Source organism: Macaca nemestrina, chromosome 3, assembly GCF_043159975.1.
Source record: "Macaca nemestrina isolate mMacNem1 chromosome 3, mMacNem.hap1, whole genome shotgun sequence".
Lineage (NCBI taxonomy): Eukaryota > Metazoa > Chordata > Mammalia > Primates > Cercopithecidae > Macaca > Macaca nemestrina.
The window spans coordinates 180,661,780-180,674,947 of record NC_092127.1 but is presented as its reverse complement, the minus strand read 5'-3'; the positions used below and the strand labels follow the sequence as shown (position 1 = coordinate 180,674,947).

The window sequence follows — 13,168 nt, the reverse complement described above, 5'->3', positions numbered from 1 at the left end:
ACAATAAGGCTTTGATATATGGAATTTACCTTTGTAACTCTCAGCAGTGAAAACATGGTAGACACTCAAAAAATACCCATCAAAATAAATGAAACCGCCTATGAAGTATTCTTGCTCTAAAAACAAGAACCTGAATCTTTTAGATCTATCTTCTTGTTTAAATAAAAGATGACATGAACACATAGAGGGGAACAACATACACTGGGCTTATCAGAGAGTGGAGGTTGGGAGGAGGGAAGAGGATCGGAAGAAATAACTAATGGGTACTAGGCTTAATATCTAGGTGATAAAATAATCTGTACAGTGAACCCCCATGACACAAGTGTACCTATGTAACAAGCCCGCACATGTACTCCTAAATTTAAAATAAAAGTTAATTTTTTTTTTAAAGAAAAGACATTGATGAAGGCACCAGAGAAATGGTACTATTAGGAGACAATCATAGCATGGATTTTATAGACAGTTGATGTGATTTCTCTAATAATTCAATGGCATGCGAAAAAAGGAAGGGGATAGGATAGGGACTCTTCTAGATAAAAGAAAAAAAACATATGTTACAACCAAATGCAATGTGTCAATCAATTATAAAGACATTTTTGAGATGATTTGGGAAATTTAAGTATAAGAGGGTATTAGATGATATTATTGTTAATTAAGTATAAAATAGTGTTTTGGTTATATATGAAATGTCCTTACTTAGGTATAAAGTAACCTGATATAGAAGTTTTTCTTTAAAATACACTATAGCAGGCTGGGTATGATAACTTCCACCTGTAATCCCAGAGCTTGGAAGGCCAAGGTGGGAGGATCACTTGAGGTGCAAAGTTTGAGATTATAGTGAGCTATAGTTTGAGCAACAGAGTGAGAACCTGATTCTAAATTAATTAAATTAAATTAAATTAAATTAAATTAAATTAAATTAAATACTACTGTTGGAGGGTTAGAACTTTCAACACCATGTCAGGACCTCTGAGGAGGGGAGAGAAGCTGGAAGTTGAGGTTAGTCACTAATGGCCAATGATTAAATCAATCATACCTTTTAACGAAACCTCCACACAAAACCTCTAAGTTGTGGGGTTCAGGGAGCTTCCAGGTTGAGGAACACATTGATGTGCTGGGAAGGCAGCACACCTGGGGAGGGGGGAGAAGCCCCTCACCACCCATGACTCCCATATTTTGCTCTATGCATCTCTTCCATTTGGCTGTTCCTGAGCTGCATTTGTCATAATAAAATGGTAATTATAAGTGAGGCACTTTTGCTGAGCTCTGTGAGTCATTCTAGGTAATTACAAAACTTGAGGGGAAGAATAGCCTCAGAATTCCCAATTTTGTAGTTGGCCAGGCAGAAATGCAGAGGTCCTGAGGACCCCCTTTCAGGCTGGCATCTGAAGTGGGGGCAGGCTTATGGGACTGAGCCCTTGATTTGTGGGGTCTGTACTAATGCCAGATAATTAGTAACAGAATTGAATTGAACCGTAGGACATCCACCCAGTTCGTGTCAGAGAATGGGATAATTGATTATTGTTGAAAAATGACACAAGGTAATTATGGCAAAATGTTGGTAATTGTTGAATCTATGAAATGAATATATGAGGGTTCATTAAAGTACTCATCTATTTTTGTGTGTTTCAAAAGTTTCCTAACAAAAACATTAAAAACTTAAAAGAATATTATTTCCAGATTCATTTGCCTGTTCAAAGAGAATATTTGTAAGCTTTAGCCATGCTAGTGGGATGCAGTGGTATCTCGTAGTGATTTAAATTTACATCTCTTACATGATTAATGGTGTTGAACGTTTTTACAGGTGTTTGTCGGGCATTTGTATACCTTCTTTTGTAAAGCATTATTCCAAGATATTTTGCTGAAGGAAATGAAAACTTTGTCCACCAAAGGACTTTTACAAGAAGGTTCATGTCAATTTTATTTGTAATAGCATAAAATAGAATAAAATAAAGAAAATAATCCAAATGTTCATCACCAGGAAAACAGGTAAACAAATGATGGTATACTATGCAATGGAATATCACCCAGCAATAACAAAGGACACAATAACATAAATGAATCTTAAAATTGTTGTGTTGAGCAAGACATGAGACACAAAAAATGCATATTTTATTATTTTTAATAAGAATTTTGAGTTCAGGCAAAATTGATCTGTGGGGAAAAAATGAAAAAGAATGGCTATCCAGGGAATGTGAATGATAAAAGGCAGTAGAGACCTTTCTGGGGTGACAGAAATGTTCTGTTGTCTCGGTAAAGCTATTGGTTACACGGTGTATACATTTTTTAAAACTCACCAAATTCTGTGCTTAAGATCTGTGCATTTCACCATATATAATTATAGTTTAATTTGGAGAGAAAAAGAGAGAGACAGCAATACCTAACACACAAAACATGTGTTGCTAGAAGTGGGATTTCAGACATTGGCAAGGGAGGTATTTTAAGATGGAAGAGCACGCCTTCCTGGTCTTTCCTCCAGGTATGAACCTGTAATTCAGGACTCTCTGTGTTTACCCTGAAAAATCTCAATTCCTCTTTGCTTAGGTATCAATGCAGAGCAGCTGGCCACCCTGTGATCTGAACTCCCCTTGCTGCAGACACAATCCAGAATTCTTAGTATGACACCATGGAAACAGCGCTAGCTTTCTCTACGGGCCACACAAGTGACCCCACTACTGACATCCTCCTTGGATGAAGAAGCAGAAATATTATTAGCAATAAGTGGGCTGTATTTGACTGAAAGGAACACAGTAGAGAGGCATATGTTACTTTTCAATTCTAAGAGCTCATCTCATGGAGTTCAAGGTTATCGGTTCACGTGACTTACCTGTTGGACTTCTCTGGGAGTAGGAATGAAGGCTCAGTAAGGAGAAGGTCTAAAAGAAAAAGAAAAGTTGTTTTGTAAATGTTGAGACTGATACTTGTTTTGGTGTTAATGCACTAGAAATATATAACCTTAGTAGTATATTAACAATAAAGTGTGTTAATTCTACCCAGGTGAAGGTATTGTGGTCCCCATTTTGGTAGTACAAAAATGAGCCTCAAAGGCATTAAGGAACTAGATCAAGGCCATTTAGCTGGCAAGTCATAGAGTTGTGTGTGGGGAATCATATCCCTTAGGCCTCATCACTGTATTACATCCCAGCTGACTTCTAACAGGAGTATGTAAACCCAGTTAATAGCAGGTGGAAGGACTTTCTTTGGAGCTCTGAAGGCCACTATGACTCTCCTTAGCAGCAGCTCTTAACGAGTTACTAATGGAAGTTACAATGCAAATATTCCAGCCCCCTCCCCTTGGGTGGGCTGCCTCTGAGGTGCATGTCTACATTGACTTCCACATCTGCCTAGTGAGAGCAAGTTTCCACTGCCACTGGTTTCTGTTGTGGCTGGCTGGATAGCATGCTCTTTGTGGGCTGCATATTCTTCTCTGGGTCTCTTCCTCAATCGGCATGTCCTGCCATAAACTCCTTCACCTTGAGTCCTCGTGTCAGTCTGATTCTGAGGAACTCAAGCTAAAACAATGAAATTCACACCTAAGATTTTTGACTTCACAATCTATTCTTCTACTATACTATAAAATACAGATCAAACTGTTGGAAACAGTGATATTTGACCATTTTTTAACCAATAGAAATGGCAGTATCATACAGTTCAACTGACTCACAGTATATTGATGTGTACATCAATATAAACACTCAAAAATGCATGCACACGCAAAATGCACATATGTGCATGTAATAGAAACATAACATACTTTTTATACTATAAGGAGGCCAGCCACGTGGCCTTTCTAAAGCAAAAGTCTTTGCATCTCTTCCTTTACTAAATCCTTCAGTAATTATATCATCCCCTTGGCAAAATCCAGGCTCTCTAGCATGATATAGATATCCCATTATCTTCTGGCTCCAGCCCTTTTTTTTGGCTTGTGCTCTGCCCTCTTTGTTTTGTTTGACATTACTAAACTGCTTAGAATTAAATAATAAAAGAAAAAAGAAAAACACTGGGTTATTTCATCATCTTTTCCTGCTCAACAGCCAGAAGTTTTTCTTGTGGCTCCCTTTTCCCAAAGCAAATGAGTCCAGCCCCTCCCAGGACCAGCTCTTTACCTTGAAAATAAATCCATGAGTGTGTCAATCACATTGAACTATAATATTGTCTTTTGCTTGACTCTTTCCCTTATCAGAATGTGAGCTCCTAAGTCCAATACCTGGTTTGATCATCTCTGCATGCCTCCTGTCTACCATAGAACCTGATGCATAATAGGTGCTCACTAAATGATATTGAATGAAGATGAAGTCAAATTTGAACTTTGTCATCTAGGCTCCAGTAAAGCATTGTGCAGAAGGTATGTGAGCAATGCCAATTTCTTTACAGTGCGTAGGGTCTTTATGCTCAGAAACAAAAATAAAGATGCATGACTTTTGATACCTGGCCCCAAACCAGGTCTGAATATTTTATGCAAACTATCCAGGGAAAATGGAGCTATGCTGAAACTGTGACATCTGAAGTCAGGCTGCGTGGGCTCAATCTCCAGCTCTACCAGTAACTAGAAGTATGACCTTAGGCAAATCTCTCCCCTTTTGTGCCTAAGTTGCTTCTTCTGGAAAGGAGGATAATAAAAGCTCCCACATCAAAGAGTTGTTGCAAAGATGGTTCAGTTTTGGCAATAAATACAAGCTATGGATAGCGATAATGCCAGCAAGTCCACAGCCTTTAATCTGGATTTCATGTAAACACTGAGCCTCAGTCTCTGTATCTATACTCAAGGGATAATTTATGAATTACTGCAACCAATGTTCATGTATCTGACATGCTCAGCATAGTACCATGTCTAAGGAAATCACAGTGATGAAGATAAACACCGGACTTTTCCTCATGGAGTTTCTTGTCTGATGAAGGAATACAGGGAAGTAGAAATAGCATGAAAGCTGAGAACTGAGGGTAAGCTAAATTAGAAGAAAGGGGGCCGGGCGCGCTGGCTTACACCTGTAATCCCAGCACTTTGGGAGGCCGAGGCGGGTGGATCACGAGGTCAGGAGATCCAGATCATCCTGGCTAATACGGCGAAACCCCATGTCTACTAAAAATACAAAAAATTAGCCGGGCATAGTGGCAGGCTCCTATGGTCCCAGCTACTCGGGCGGCTGAGGCACGAGGATGGCGTGAACCGGAAAGCGGAGCTTGCAGTGAGCCAAGATAGCACCACTGCACTCCAGCCTGGGCGACAGAGTGAGACTCCGTCTCAAAGAGTGAGTGAGTAAGTAAGTAAGTAAATAAGTAAATAAATAAATAAATAAATAGAAGAAAGGGATAGTTAGAGAAGATGAGAAGCTACGTTAAGAAAAATGGAGACTTTATCTTAAGAGCAATGAATTTTAATCAGGAAAGTAACTCGATTTGAGTGAATTTTAGTTGAGATCACTCAGTCTGCCACGTGCAAAATGGAATTTAATGGGGAAGGCGGGAGCCGAATGATCTCACAGGCAGCATTTACAGCCAGTGATCCCTGCAAGAGCTAATAGGAGCCTGAACCAGGAAAATGACAGTGAGCATGTGTGTTAGATTCCTGGGGCTGCCTTAACTAGGTATTCAAAGTTGGTGGCTTCAAACAACAGAAATAGATTCTCTTATAACTTAGGAGTCTAGGATCCCAAGTCAAGGTTTTGGGAGGGTTGAGCTTTCTCTGAATGCTTTAGGGAAGGATCCTTCCTCACCTCTTGCTAGCTTTTCATGATTGCTACAATCTGCACCTTCTTCCTATATATCTTTGTCTCTGTGTCCAAATTTCTTCTTTTTTTTTTTAATAAGAATACCAGTCATTGAATTAGGGTCAACCATACTCCAGTCTGATTTTAACTTGATTGCGTCTGTAAAGACCTTTTTCCAAATAAGGTCACATTCAGGTACTGGGGTTTAGGACCCAAGCCTATCTTTTTAGTGGGGCAAAATTCAACCTACAAAAGGCTGGCATTAAATAACTAAACTCGAGAGATATTACTAATTTATTGATTCATTGGGGATGGTGAAGGATATGGAAGAATCAAAGATATTGTCCAAAAAGCAGACATGAGAAAATAGTAGGTGAAATATGAATAGTAGGTGAATAATGGTTCAATTCACTTAAAAAGTAACGTAGGAGAAGTCCAGATTTCATGGAACAGCTGACATGGAGTTTTAAACCTGCTGCTGGAGAAACCATCTTTTGAAGCTTCGAAACTCTTGAGGAACAGCTGTCAGGGTAGAATTTGAGAACTGGGGATTGGATTTATAGATGGTAGAGCTTCCACAGTAAACACTAAGGAGCAAAACTTGAGATGAGGTGGAGATGAATGTTTCAGTAGGTTTGAAAAAGCATGAAATTTGGAATCATAAGCCTTACGTTCTGAATGTTTAGAAATTACACATGAGGCCGGGCGCGGTGGCTCATGACTGTAATCCCAGCACTTTGGGAGACCAAGGCAGGTGGATCACAAGGTCAAGAGATCAAGACCATTCTGGCCAACATGGTGAAACCCTGTCTCTACTAAAAATACCAAAAATTAGCCAAGAGTAGTTGTGGCCCTGTAATCCCAGCTACTCCGGAGGCTGAGGCAGGAGAATTGCTTGAACCTAGGAGGCGGAAGTTGCCGTGAGCTGAGATCATGCCACTACACCCCAGCCTGGTGACAGAGTGAGACTCTGTCTCAAAAAAGAAAAGAAAAAGAAAAAAAATTACGTATGAAAGAACCTCATCTTCTGTATGTCTCTCTAGATCAAACTTGTCCAACTTGCAGCCATGAGGCCCAGGACAGCTTTCAATGTGGTCCAACACAAATTTATGGACTTTCTTAAAACATTATGAGGTTTTTTTGCAATTTTTTTTAACTCATCAGCTATCATTAGTGTTAGTGTATTTTATGTGTGGCCCAAAACAATTCTTCTTCCAATGTGGCCCAGGTAAGCCAAAAGATTGGACCCCCCTGTTCTAGATGAATGTAACGATGGCTCATTTTAATATTTAGGTAATATTTTAGTTTCTAGAGTATTACTACATACATTAAATGATTTGGTCCTTACAATAACCCTAAGATGAGATGAAGTAACTTGTCCTAGGTCCATAGTGAACAAAGGGCAAACATAGCAGGCAAGCCCAGGTCTCTGGTTCCAAGGCTGCTGCTCATTTCACAGCACCTCACTGCCTCTAAGAGGTTCCTTGATTGGAACTCCTTATTACTATGTTTGCTTTCTTGGCAACAGCCACTGTCACACAATGCCTTTAATTTAGATTTCTCATACATATCAGTGTGGAGGAATCCATTTTCCTCAGCTCAAAAGACCACCCTCCTTAAAAAGTAGACGCTTCCTAAAATATATGGATTTAAATCCTCTTCAACGTGGTGTAATATTATTTTTCCAGAGAAAAAGAACGATATATCTTTGAAAGCAACTAGAGGTCCCCTAGATTATAAAGAGCCAGATGAAAAGGAGAAAATGACTGCAAAAACAAAACAAAACAAAACAAAACAAAAAAAAACAAAAAAAAACTAAACAAATGTTTGAACCTAAAAATAAAATTTCCAAATATTGCTTTTAAAAATTCTGATCAAAATAAAATAAATTAGAATCACAGATTTTTCTACTAGTATTTAAGAGGGCAAGGGCAATCTCACATTTATACTATAATATCTAAATATTATTATAACAATAAACAGGACCTTTGGGAGTTACTTAATACATTTTCCTTTCTCGAGAATAGTTGTATCTAATTCAGTGCTGCTTGAAGTTTACTCCGTAGATGTTAATAAATATTATTTGTTTTAAAAGAATGGGTGATGGTGGGAAACCTTAGAATAAGTTAAATCGATTTACTTATTGCAGGACTTCTCAGAGCCTTTGATATGCTAACATGTTTACTGAATCTCTAAGGAGAGGGATGGCATGAATGGATATTTGCTAAACTTATTTGATCATAAAACCCTTTTATCACATAAAAGCATGAAGAGTAGCACATCATAAAATATACTTTAGGAAACAATCATTTAAGTAATCAAAAGGATAAATATTTACCTAATTTTAAAATTTAGAATCAGAGATTTCTGAGTTTCTTTCCATGACTTATTTCTATATTTAATATCAACCACATTTTTTTTTTTTTTTTTTTTGAGACGGAGTCTCGCTCTGTCGCCCAGGCTGCAGTGCAGTGACCAGATCGCAGCTCACTGCAAGCTCCGCCTCCCGGGTTTACGCCATTCTCCTGCCTCAGCCTCCTGAGTAGCTGGGACTACAGGCGCCCGCCACCTCGCCCGGCTAGTTTTTTGTATTTTTTAGTAGAGACGGGGTTCACCGTGTAGGCCAGGATGGTCTCGATCTCCTGACCTCGTGATCCGCCCATCTCGGCCTCCCAAAGTGCTGGGATTACAGGCTTGAGCCACCGCGCCCGGCCTCAACCACATTTTTAATATCACTAACTTTAATCACACTAACTTTAATATCAACCACATTCTCCTTTAATATGTGACTCAAATTTTAGCTCCTGCAACGTAAATCGTATGCAGCCAGTAAGTATTTATTGAGAGCTTACTATGTGTTGGGCTGCTCTAGGTACCAGCCTCTGAAGATAGATAAGACAGCAAATATATTCTCAAAGTAATATGTCTTTTCTAAAAGTGAAGTCTTTGGCTCCGTCATTCTTCTGAAGTCTACACTCAAGAATTGCAATTCTTGCTTCTTACATAATTGATCTGAACCCCCTTTTTAATGCACTTTCCATGGGCAGAGATCAGAGGGTCTGTCAGATCAAAGTTCTCATTTTGTAAATGAGAAGAGTGAAACACAAAGGGAGAAATAACTGGTTCAAAATTACAGAAGAGTTAAAGATGGAGGTGAGATCAAACTCCAGATCAGTGAATCAGTGCAAGCAGAAGCTCATGTCTGTAATCTTAGTTACTAGGGAGGCTGAGGAGGGAGGACCACTTGAGGTCAGGAGTTCAAGACCAGCCTGGGCAATATAACGAGACCACCATATCAAAATAACTAACTACCTCAATGTTTTTTGTTTTGTTTTGTTTTGTTTTTTGAGACAGAGTCTTGCTCTGTTGCCCTGGCTGGGGATACAGTAGCATGATCTCGGCTCACTGCAACTTCTGTCTCCTGGGTTCAAGGGATTTTTGTGCCTCAGCCTCCCAAGTAGCGGGGATTACAGGTGTGTACCACCAGGTCTGGCTAATTTTTCAATTATTAGTAGAGATCGGTTTTCACCATGTTGGCTAGGCTGGTCTTGAACTCCTGGCCTCAAGTGATCCTCCTGCCTCGGCCTCCCAAAGTGCTGGGATTACAGGCATGAGTCATTGTGCCCGGCCAACTAAATAATTTTTTAAAAGCAATCAATCACCTTCTTTTGGCTATACCAACCAGTCTGTCTTCCTTTTGCTCAGTTCTCAAGTCCATAGATTATAGCTTCTGCATACTTAGAACAACAGTGTGACTGATTCTTGATGAAATGCAAGGAACTGCTTGCAGTTCTAACATCCAAAACTTGTATCCACGAAAAGTGACTGCAATGGAGACAAGCATGGACTCAAATTCTCTGTTATTAACCAACAGTGAGAATAGGAAAAAGTTTTTAAAACTCTCCAGGCCTCAGTTTACCCATCTCTTTAAGAGGGGCAACAGTAACAACTACTACTACAACTACAATAAAATTATAGAAATGAAATGCCCAACTTGAAGGTTATGCTCAATAAATATTATTAAAACTAAAAATATATATCTGTAAGTTCATTTAACAAATTCATTAGGCTTAATCTCATTCTCTATGACACTCATAGCCTAAGGCAGGGTTGACCATTACATACCCTGCATGCTGCTTCACTACCTTGCTCTCTTCAATAGAACCCTCCCCCAGGGCAAGAGAGAATAGGAGGTTCAAGCAACTCTCTGAGACAGGTGGTAAAAAGAGTGGAGACAAGACTCAAATGAACATCTCAGTCAGGCACGTTCATCTGTAATCCCAGCATTTTGGGAGGCCAAGGCAGGCGACCACTTGAGTCCAGGAGTTCAAGACCAGCCTGGAGAGCATGGCAAAACCCCCATCTCTACCAAAAATACTGAAAAATTAGCCAAGCCTGGTGGTGCGTGCCTGTAGTCCCAGCTACTTGGGAGGCTTAGGTGGGAGAATCACTTGAGCCCAGAAGGTCAAGACTGCGGAGAGCAGTGATCTCGCCACTGTACTCCAGCCTGGGAGACAGTGAGACCCTGTCTCAAAAAAAAAACAAAAACAAAAACAAAATAAAACAAAACAAAAAACATCCCAACAAGCTGTTCCAATACACCTGCATCATACTGTTTCATTTTATAGCTGTACATACATCTTATACATAAGCCTCTGAGAACAGGGAATTTGTTTTAGTCTTTTTTGTATCATTCAGGAACATTACATAAAGCAGTTCTTTTTTTTTTTTTTTTTTTTTTTTTTTTTTTTTTTGAGACGGAGTCTCGCTCTGTCGCCCAGGCTGGAGTGCAGTGGCGCGATCTCGGCTCACTGCAAGCTCCGCCTCCCGGGTTCACGCCATTCTCCTGCCTCAGCCTCCCGAGTAGCTGGGACTACAGGCGCCCACAACCGCGCCCGGCTAATTTTTTGTATTTTTAGTAGAGACGGGGTTTCACCGTGGTCTCGATCTCCTGACCTTGTGATCCGCCCGCCTCGGCCTCCCAAAGCGATAAAGCAGTTCTTAACACAGAGCCTCACATACACTAAGCACCTACTACTGGCAGGCTAGAAGAAATCAACAGAGGAATGAATGGGTCTCCTGTCATTTGCACTCCTGAGGTTCTGGTCCATTTCTCCTTGTGTTCTCCTTAAGCTCAGTTCTGAACCAGAGCTGCCCACTGCCTTTGCATACCCATCTGCTTCCTTTATCTATTGGGTAGTTTCGCTTTTCTCCCTGAATCAAACCACCAGTATTCAATCAAGACTTGTTACAAAACAATCCAGCCAAGGGATGCTCAGGGAAAGAATTACCTACAGCATCTTAGCAGATCCCAGCTAAATAAAGCACATCATACATTTGACATAAAAGCAAGATTGTGACTATATCTCACCTTAGAGCAAACAGCAGGGCTTTGAGACACGAAGAAGGGCGGGAAAAATTACTTACACACTGCAGACTATTAGGCCAGAAACTAGAAAACGAGAGCGATCTGTTAGTGTGGGATTTGACACACCAGAAGTGCCTGCTGTCAATGAAACATCCATCTTCAGATCAAACTGGCAGTGTATGAGGAAGGCTGCCAAGCCCTGCCATCTGAGTCGAGTCTCATCACTGACACTTGGGTGCTGTTTTCTCTATGACAAAGTTTCCAATAAAAAAGCCTCAGGGACTTGGGCTCTGCAGACACGTGTCTGTAATTTCTCTTGACATCTTACAGAAAGTGGAGATAAGGCGTGGCCACTGTCAGTTGAACTGAAGCAGGTCAGTCCTTCACAGATATAGTTCAAGGACAGTCTTGGGTGCTTACAGGCTGGCTGGCAGCACAGAAAAGTCTCCTCTTCCTGGAATCTTGCCCTACCTCACTCCATCCTGCTGAGATCATTCACTTGCCCCATTTACACCTGGTCTGCACCAGATCGTTACACATTTGTTTTAGATCCTTGGGCAGTTTCCCAGTTGTTCTATATCTATAGTTAAGACGCAGTAAATCCCACCTTAGCCATCAAGCCTTTTCCCATAGCTGCCTAAAGCCCTGATCGAGGTAACCTCTCATTCACCTTGGAGGGATGGGATATCGAGCTTTGGAGTCAGGAGAACTTGAATTCAAAGTGCATGTCCAACACTAACCACATGATTCCAGACAACAGTGAGCATCCCTTTTGTACCTACGGGGGACAATAATCATGTCCAGATAAAATAATTTGTGATATAATGGAATGATTGGAAACAAGCCAAATGTCTCATAACGGCTGGTTGTATAAATTATGGCATATGCATACCTTGGGGGCAGCTTCTCTATTTCTGATGTTTCCTTTGATATGGAGGGAGCTCCACTAAAGTAACCTCTATTCCTCTCTATCCCCTTTCTTACTCTTCCAAAGAAAATCAGGGGTGACTTTTCTCATTGATGAGTTTGGAAACAATCAACTGGACGTGCTTAGCCAGTCCCTCCCTCCCATGTCTTGGGAATGAGATGCTTGCAGAGGTTCTTGTTCTCTATGGGAACCACACCTGCCTGTTTAGTGCTGCCTGGGGCTGGGGAGGGAATTCTGTCTAATTCTGGGGTTCTGTATCAATCAGTCTACCAGTCTTCAGCTAATAGCTGCTGCATCATCATCATCAGGAATGAAGGTGATATTCATTTCTCAAATAATTCAGAACTCAGGTAAGAAAGATGGTTGCTATTTGGAGGGTCCTCCCAAAGTGCCAACACAATACCATGAAACAATTTAAGTTTAAAACAATTTAATATATGTATGTTTATTGACATAGAAAGATAAAATGATGTTCATTATAAATTGATAGAATAAAGATAATAAAACAGAAAGAATGGTATAATTCTCCTTTAGTCTAAAATGTATATTTATATATATGCAACATGTAACAATAGGAAAAAAGTCTGAAATGGCAGCGTGAACTTTTAATAACAAATACCTTGGGGCAGTAGAATGATGGGTGTTTTTTAATATTCTTTTAGATCATGAGCATTTTAAAAGAATCTACAACAAAAGTATATTCCTGAAAATACCACAGTTATTTATTTGCTAAAAAATAAAAGTCATTTTCAAAATTGTCAAAAACACAAATGTCTCCCAATTACCTCTTCAGGAGTTCATTGCTTGGATTGTTAACTCAAGTCAGAAGTAATTATATATTTTGTTGGGGACCATCTGGTGTCACTGGTTTTAAATGGACAAGTTTCTACAGGCTATAAATCCCTTTGAGTTTTAGAATACTAAGGATGAAAGAAAAAAGGCTCCTTCAAAATTTGAATAATGCTGTATGCTCAGTATGTGTCAAATAAAAGGGAAAGGATACAGTGATGAATAAGCATAGCACATAAAAATGTAGAATTGTCTCTCTAGAAAGCACCTTGGAGTTGCCCCTGGCCCTTCCCTCTGCTTTCACCATGGCAGCTACTGATGGGAGGTAATGGCCTTTTTCTATCCCAGTCCATAGCTCAGTTGCATCCTCTACTC

General features: G+C 40.0%; 1 long non-coding RNA gene across 5 annotated transcripts in view; it reads right to left on the bottom strand.

The window, feature by feature from the left end:
- Nucleotides 1–13,168, bottom strand: part of LOC105487889 (uncharacterized) — a 550,215-nt gene that overhangs the window by 26,383 nt on the left and 510,664 nt on the right. For all 5 annotated transcript variants that reach the window (XR_011621439.1, XR_011621440.1, XR_011621438.1 and 2 more), the window contains one exon: nucleotides 2,828–2,876. This is a non-coding gene — a long non-coding RNA (uncharacterized lncRNA). The remainder of the gene's footprint in view (nucleotides 1–2,827; nucleotides 2,877–13,168) is intronic.